The sequence below is a fragment of the Pongo pygmaeus genome, chromosome 2 (assembly GCF_028885625.2).
Source record: "Pongo pygmaeus isolate AG05252 chromosome 2, NHGRI_mPonPyg2-v2.0_pri, whole genome shotgun sequence".
NCBI lineage: Eukaryota > Metazoa > Chordata > Mammalia > Primates > Hominidae > Pongo > Pongo pygmaeus.
This window is the reverse complement of record NC_085930.1, coordinates 63,504,763-63,513,331: the sequence shown is the minus strand read 5'-3', so window position 1 is coordinate 63,513,331 and position 8,569 is coordinate 63,504,763. Positions and strand designations below refer to the sequence as shown.

Genomic DNA, 8,569 nt, shown 5'->3' with positions numbered 1-8,569 from the left:
TTCACTGGGGTCAGTTGGTCTTGAACTGGGGTCAGTTGGTCAAGACCAACCTGGGCAACATGACAAAACCCCCTCTCTACAAAAAATAACAAAAATTAGCTAGGTGTGTTGGTGCATGCTGGTAGTCCCACCTATTTGGGAGGGTGAGGTGGGAGGATCACTCCTGGGAGGTGGTGGCTGCAGTGAGCCAAGATCATGCCTCTGCACTCCAACCTGGGTACCAGAGCAAGACCCTGTCTCAAAAAAAAGAAAAGAAAACAGGAATTCAAACAGATATATTTGCACACTCATGTTCATCACAGTACTATTCACAATAACCAAAAGGTGGAACCAACCCAAGTGTTCATTAACAGATGAATGGATAAAGACAATTGATCTCTGCACACAATAGAATACTATTTAGCCTTAAAAAGGAAGGAAATTCTGACACATCATACAACATGGATAAACCTTCAGGCTATTATGTTAAGTGAAATAAGCCAGTCACAAAAGGACAAATACTATATGGTTCAACTGGTATGAAGTTCCTTGATCCTGGGATAGTCACATTCATAGAGACAGTCAGTAGACTGTCGGGGGGTGGGGGGGCGGGGTGCCTGGGGCTGGGAGTTGAGGGGAGAGGAGAATGAAGACTTAGTGTTTAATGGGCACAGGGGTTCAGCTTGGGAAGACAAAAAAGAGTTCTGGAGACAGATGGTGGTGACAACTGCACAACACATGAATGTACTTAATGTCACTGAATTGATTAAATTAAGATGGTAAATTGTATGTTGTGTATCTTTTACCACAATTTTCTAAATGACAACCCAATTAAAAATGGTCAAAAGAAATATGATGCCCAATAAGCACATGGGAAGATGCTCAGCTTCACCAGCCACCAGGGAAGTGCAAGTCAAACCACGAGATGCCAGTGCACACCCTTTAGAATTAAAGTGAAAAAGACTGAACTATCAATGTCGGAGCAATCAGGACTCTCAAACACGGCTGACGGGGGTGTGAGAATCACCCTGCAAGGCAGTTATGAAGCTGAACACCCACCTCCCATGTAATCTAACAATTTTACACCTAGGTGGGGGAAACCAACTAGAAATGAAAAGCAGGGCCGTACAAAGACCTGCGCCCAGATGTGAGTGGAAGCATTACCCATCATGAGCCTGACTGGAACTATCTGTGTGTCCCTTACCTGGTGAGTGAAGAAGCAGACAGTGGCATATCCATACAAAGGAACACCACTCAGCAATGAAAAGGGACACAGCACAGACGAATGCAGCAACGCTCACGGTCCTCAGGGTCGTTCTGTGAAGGGAAAACACCAGGCATGAAACAAACACATGGCACGATCCCACTTACCTGACACTCCAGAGAAGACCAACTAAGCCTGCACGACGGGAGGCCACCAGGCATTTTCACCTGGTGTGAGGGTGCGAGGTGGCGACTGTCTGCAGGGGCATGAGGGCACTACCTTGGAGTGATGATCTGCTCTGCATCTTGGCTGTCGCGTATGCATTTGCAAAAACTCCTCAGATTGTAAACTTAAAGCGGGGTGCTAGGGGCTGAACTGTGCCTCCCACCCCCCCACCCCAATTCCTATGCTAAAACCTTAACCCCAGCACTTCAGAATAAGACTGTATTTTGGAGACAGGGTCCTTAAAGGGGTGACTAAATTAAAACAAGGTCATTAGGGTGGGCCCTAATCGACTGGCATCTTTATAAGAGAAAATGACACAGAGAGGCACAGAGGGAAGATGGATGTGAAGATGCAGGGAGAAGGCTACTGTTTGCAAGCCAAGAAGAGAGGCTCAGAAGAAATAAGCCCTGCCGACACCTCAATCTGGGACTTCCAGCCTCCAGAACCGAGAAAATAAACTCCTATTGTGGAAGCCCCCAGCCCAGCCGGTGGTATTTTGTAATGGCATCCCTAGCAACCTAACACAGGGTAATCTTCCTATATATAAATTCTCCCTCTGTAAAATACAATTAAATGAATTTTTTTTGAGACAGAGTCTCACTCTGTCACCAGGCTGGAGTGCAATGGCACGATCTCAGCTCACTGAAACCTCCACTTCCAGGGTTCAAGTGATTTTCCTGCCCCAGCCTCCCAAGTAGCTGGGATTACAGGCAACCACCACCACGCCTGGCTAATTTTTTGTATCTTTAGTAGAGACGGGTTTTCTCCGTGTTGGCCAGGCTGGTCTCGAACTCCTGGCCTTGTGATCTGTCTGCCTCAAGCTCCCAAAGTGCTGGAATTACAGGCATGAGCCACTGTGCCCGGCCAAAGGAATATTTTTTTAAAGCGAGCAAGCATAGGTTATAAGTGGATTGTATATGACTCTTCAGGGCTCCAATACCCAGCACTCTGCTATGCTCTCAGCAAGCCCTCCATAAACGCCTTAAATGCTAATGAAAGTTGTGGCCACTAGCTAATGCGTTAACCGGTCACTGAGGTGCTCCTCACTCTTTCCAGGAGATTCTAGAGGTTTTTAAAAGCTCCCCCAGTTTAAAGCTATTCACACTACTGCCCTGCCACCATTCCCTGAATACTGACTACGTACCAGGTGGAGTGCGCCATGGTGGCGGGATGGCAGGCCCATGAGGGGGTTATTTTCATCCTCATCTCACAGGTGGGCTTTCTGAGGCTTGGAGTAGGGACGTGACTTGCCCAAAGTCACTCAGGGAGCTGGTGGCCATTTCAATGTCCAGATGAAAGGCTTTATTCTCACAGAGGCGAGTCACGTTTCCGCAGACTCCCATTCCTCAGGTGACAGCTCAGTCCTCCCAGGGGAGGTTTCTGCACAGCCTGTCTTTGTCCATTCAGACAGGCAGGCATTCCCTTAAGAGCTATGGGGTTTCTTCTCTCCTGCCGGGAGGCTCTGGGCAGACACTGACATCAAGGAGTCTGGGGAATTGGACTCTCCAGAGAAAGTGTCCACAGGGTTGAAGGCGTGGGGGAGGCGGGCTGCACCATCATGGTGCAGCACGTGTGGAGGCTTGGGTAGTAATTGGAGGCCCAGGAGGTGTGTTCTCAGTGATGGGAGGCAGTGGGGAGGGTCACATCCCCATGACCCACAGGGCTGTGGCTGTGGAGGTGGCTGCAGTGATGTGGTCAGGGCGGCCACACACCCTGTTAGTGGCCCAGAGCATGTCACTCTGCTTATTCCATTTCACGCCTTCTGGGCAGCCAGCTCTGACCCCGCAGGGTCGAGGACCCGTCTGGGCCCCACAGCTCACAGAGCTACTCACACCTCCTGCTCTCTGCTTGAGCCTTCCTCCTCCACCAAACTGTGAGTTCTGTGGGGCAGAGCCCCTATCTGCCTTCCCTTTGAGACCCCGACACCCGGCCCAGGTGGGAGCTGGACAGTGAGGCAGGGCAAACACAGCTGCTGCAGCGCAACCTGGCTCCACTCCCAGCTCACCCACCTACCAGCTGCGCAACCCCGCGCAAGTCAGCACATCTCCTACAGCCTCAGTTTTCACCTCTGTCAAATTGGGCCACCGAGGACTGTCTTGCCTCCCTAACTGAAGAGGAAATAAGATAGTTCTCACTCCCCGGGCTGGGCCCTGGGATTCCCTTCCCTCTGGATCCCACTGTAGATGCAGTAGGTGGATGAGGAAAAGATAATTATAGGGCCAGGCCTGGGGGTGGATGCTTGGCTGGAGAGAACCAGAGACAGCTTCAGGGAGGAGATTCCTCAAACAGGGCTTTGAAGAGGGCAGGGGTCGTCATACCAAGAATCACCACTGTGATGATGATGGCTGGCATCTCTGGAGGACCTACTGTGTGCTAGACACTGTTTTAAATGTTTGTGTGTTAACTCGTTTAATCCTCAGAATAACTTAAACTCATGTGATCCCCACTTTACAGAGGAGGAGGCTGAGGCACAGAGAAATTTGTGACTTGCCCGAGTAGGAGATCGCCCAGCAGGGCATAACAAGCGAAGGGGAAAGCTTGGGCCATGGTGCAGAGGCAGGAAACAGCCTGGCGCTCAGGGGAGTTGGTTGTAGATTGGTACAGCCATGAGTGCCCAGGAGCCACACCCCCTTGTGTAATCCTCTCCTACATTGGCCGCCGGCTTGGTCACATGACCTGCTTTAGCCAATGGGACAGCAGCAAATGCAATGTAAGCAGAGGCTTGGGAAGCGGTTGCACATGTGGCTTGCTCTGGGAAGGCTGCATCCAATGGAGCAGCCCAGGCTAGCCTGCTGGAGATGTACGGCTCAGCCAACGGCAGCTACCCCGGGCCAAGCAAGGCCAACTTAAACCATGCTGCACCAAGGTGTCTTCAGCTGCCTGGGTGAGCCTAAATGAAACCAGCAGAATTACCCAGCCGAACCTGGACCAGATGACAAAGCTAATTTAGTGTGGTTTGAGTGCATCAATAGATCATTAAGACAAACTTTCAAGTGTCCAGTATCTGAAGAGAACAAGATGACCAGTGCTGTGCAGATGTGACAGAGCAGATAACTGTACCCGCAGTGTCCTTGGAAGCACTGTGGGAAGACAAGGTTTAAAGGAAAACTGCTGGAGCTCTGGATTCCTGACATCGGCAGCCCCAGAGGAGTTCTCAGTTCACACTCCCCTCTGCATTCTGAATCCCAAAGAGGATCCTTAACTCCCACCTTACTGCCTGATTCCAAAGCACCCAACTAGCTTCAAAGGCCATCACCCTCCATCCAGTACCTGGCATGAAGCCAGCACATAGGAGCTGCTTTATTTTCTTTTCTTTTGTTTTATGTTACTTTATTTTATTTTTGAGATGGAGTCTCGTTCAGCCGCCCAGGCTGGAGTGCAGTGGCGTGATCTTGGCTTACTGCAATCACCGTCTCCAGGCTCCCTGATTCTCCCATCTCAGCCTCCCGAGTAGCTGGGATCACAGGCACCCGCCATCATGCCCGGCTAATTTGTGTGTGTGTGTGTGTGTGTGTGTGTGTGTTTGTGTGTGTGTATTTTTAAGTAGAGACGGGGTTTCATCATGTTGGCCAGGCTGGTCTTGAACGCGTGACCTCAGATGATCCACCAGCCTCAGCCTCCCAAAGTGCTAGGATTACAGAAGAGCTGCTTTATAAACAGTTTTTGAATGATGGGGAATGCATGCAGCCTCCCATATCCACCAGGTACTCTGAACCACTGCAGAAACATTAAATACAAAGTCAAAGCTGCCTGTCATACAGCTGGACAGGGTGTATCCACTGCTCCCACACCCTCAGAATGGAGGGACTGTTCATTTCCTCCTTAGACTCAATTGCTCTTCCCTCCTCCAATCCGCTGCCCAGATTAGACAGCGTCTGAATCCCCCACTTAGAATGAATGGAGTATCTGCCTCCCCTCTGAGACTGGATGGAATGTCCACCTTCTCCCTTAGACTGGGTAAGGTTAACCCACCTCTCCTTTTGGCCTGGGATCTCCTTAAAGGCAGACGCCTGCCTAATCCATCCTGTGGCCCCAACACAGGATTTGGCCCTGAGGTCCTGCAGGGTAGAGCCCTGTGTTTCCCAGCAGGGCCCCTGCCTGGGTTAATCCTCCACTTCCTGATCTTCTAGTGGCCTTTCTCATGCCTGGAGTCTGTGTGGGATGGTCAGAAAGATGGACTGACACACAGCCCAGTTTCATTTTTACTAGTTTTCCTCTTCCTAGTTCCTCCCCTCCTCCCCAGCATATTTTTTGCCTGTGTTTCACAGACTATGAAACCAAGGCCCAGGATACATGATGTGGTCAAGTTCATGACAGGGAGTAGACGGTGAAGCCAGGACTTGAACCCAGGTCTGTCTGGTTGCAGCCCCAGCATTCCTGAGAGCCACACCCACTGCTACAGTGCTGGAGGGGCTTGGGCCCCTGTGCTATTTGCTGGGGTCCCAGGCGAGGATCACGCTTTAGTTTTGAAATTCTGCCCTGGAGAGGGGCCCTCTGGGAAGGGAAGGCTCTGCGGCTGGACGGGGTCTCTGAGGGCCACCCAAGAACGGCTGGAGAAAACGGCTCCCGGCCCACAGGGACTCACTGGCCTTGCAAAGAGCACTGGACAGGGAGCCATAGACACCCAAAGCCAGTCTTGGCTCCACAGCTGGCCAGCCACTTTGCCTCGATTTCCTTATCCATGGACACAATAACAGCCACTGAGAGCATGGTGCCAAGTGCCCCGTAAACATGAATTCCCCTGGCTCACAGATCCCCCAACCCACCTTGGTATCTCCTTCTTCCCCTCTCACATCTGCTCACCCCATTTCTGGATCAAATGCCTGCCACAAATTTCTTGCTCCTTTGGTTTAACCAAGGCAAGTTGATCACATAACTGAATGCCTGAGGCCGGGCTCGGTGGCTCATGCCTATAATCCCAGCACTTTGAGAGGCTGAGGTAGGCAGATCACTTGAGGTTAGGAGTTCGAGTCCAGAAAAACCCTGTCTCTACTGAAAATACAAAAATTAGCTGGGCGTGGTGGTGCACGCCTGTAATCCCAGCTACTTGGGCAGCTGAGGCAGAAGAATTGCTTGAACCCGGGAGACAGAGTTGGCAGTGAGCCCAGATCGTGCCACTGCACTCCAGCCTGGGGGACAGAAACTCCATCCCCCACTTCCAAAAAAAAATTAAAAACTAGACTTGTAGAACAAACAAGCCCCCCAGCCAGGATGCCTCTGAGTGACATGTGAGGTGGGGTCTGAGAACAGAGATGTGCAGCCAGGTCCCATCCAGCTTCACTTGGACTGCCAGGGCTCCAGGGGTTGGAGGACAGCACGGGGCTCAGGGCTACCAAGCTCTGCCTGTGAGTCTCAGCTCCACCTTTTAGTCACTATGTGACCTTTGGAAGGTCACATTGCCACTCCCTACCTCAGTTTCCCCATCTGTGAAATAGATGCCTGCCAGTCTGATTACCCTCTTGTTTGCCCATCAGATGTTCTGCAGAGGTCAGGGCACCAGCACATCGTGAGGCACACACTGATTGGTATTCTTCCATCATCAGTGGGCACCATGGGGGAAATTCACTGCCATGGACTGAAAGGACCCCCAGTCTGCACGACCCCTGGACACCCACGAGGGCTATGAGCAAAGTAAAAATTTTGGAGAGAGCCTTTTATTGGCTCCCAAGAGCCTTCCCAGGGCCACGCATGAAATAGGCCCTTAATCAGTAAGTGTTTCAGCCCTGGGAATTCATTTTATTTATTTATTTATTTATTTATTTATTTATTTATTTACTTGAGACAGGGTCTCACTCTATTGCCCAGGCTGGAGTGCAGTGGTATGACCATGGCTCACAGTCACCTCAACCTTCTGGGCTCAACTGATCCTCCCACCTGAGCCTCCCCAGTAGCTGGGACCACAAGTACATATCACCATGCCCAGCTAATTTTTTAATTTATTTTTTGTAGAGATGAAGGCTCACTATGTTGCCCAGGCTGGTCTCAAACTTCTGGGCTCCAGCAATCCACCTGCCTCGGCCTCCCAAAGTGCTGGGATTATAGGTGTGAGCCACTGTGCCTGGCCAGCCCTGGAAATTCATCTAACCAGTAGTCTTAAACATTTTTCATGGCAATATTTTTTAGCCTCCTTCCTCTTTCTTCAAATGAATTCTTACAAAGTAACCTATTAGATTAAAAAATATCAAAAGATTTCTGTCCTTGAAAGAAAGTGGGGCCCCAAATCCTGTCTGGTCCTTCTCCTGACTCCAGCCACCCAGGACACTGCCATGAAACACTGTGTATGCCCCTGCTCAAGCCCAGTAGTGATCACACCTGCCTGCAGCTATAGTGCACCTGCTGTATACCTGGCACTGCCTGAGCCTGTTGTCACCATCCCCTCCACTTCTCAATCATAGTCCTAAAATTGAGATCTTATCATCCCATTTTCCAGGTGGGAAGACTAAGGCTGAGAGAGACTAAGTAAGTTAGCTGAGGTCATCCAGCATGTGTGGGGTGGGTCAAGATTCACACTGAAACCTATCAGTGCCTCAAAGACTGTGCTCCTTCTACTGTCCTACTTGAGGCATGGGAAAACTGTGGCCTAGAGCAGGGGAGGGTTGGTGACCTTCTGAGGCCATACTCTTACCTGCTGAACCTGGATCAAGGCCAGTGTGGCCTTGATGACTTCTGGGCTGGTCAGCTCTGGTCCAACCCTGGCTGTGAGTGCTAGGGGGAGAATGCATTGGGCTAGGTTTATAACCTCCGTGGACTCTGTTCTGTCACAGATTGACTTCCGGGGCAGCTCAGCCCACAGCCAAGTTCAGGGGCTCTGGGGACTGAGTGTTGCCATCACCTTTTCCTCTGAAATCCAGCCACAGGGCATCCAGGGGTGGCTGGAACAGAGGGACCATCAAGTCTAACCCCACAATTTACAGATGGGGAAACTGAGGCCCAGCCATCCAGACAGCAGTCGTTGGCCTTCCACTGGGCAATCACTGTTGCCAAGTGTAGCATTAATGACTGCATGCTCCCAACAACCCCAGCAGTCCAGGAAGGGGAAACACTTATTAAGCTCCAACTGTATGCCTCATATTGCATTAAGTGTGTTCTTAACTGTTATCTCCTTCACACTGCACAACTGCCCATCTAGTAAAAGGGGAAACTGGCCGGACGCGGTAGTTC

The 8,569-nt window shown here is 50.8% G+C and overlaps 1 long non-coding RNA gene across 1 annotated transcript; it reads right to left on the bottom strand.

Moving 5' to 3' along the window:
* Positions 1-260: 260 nt before the first annotated feature.
* LOC129034008 (uncharacterized) lies at positions 261-4,394 on the bottom strand. The gene is made up of 3 exons (XR_008501733.1): positions 2,553-4,394; positions 1,184-1,296; positions 261-602 (listed from the first exon to the last, which is right to left on the bottom strand). It is a non-coding gene; the product is annotated as an uncharacterized LOC129034008 (long non-coding RNA).
* Between the last annotated feature and the right edge of the window lie 4,175 nt (positions 4,395-8,569).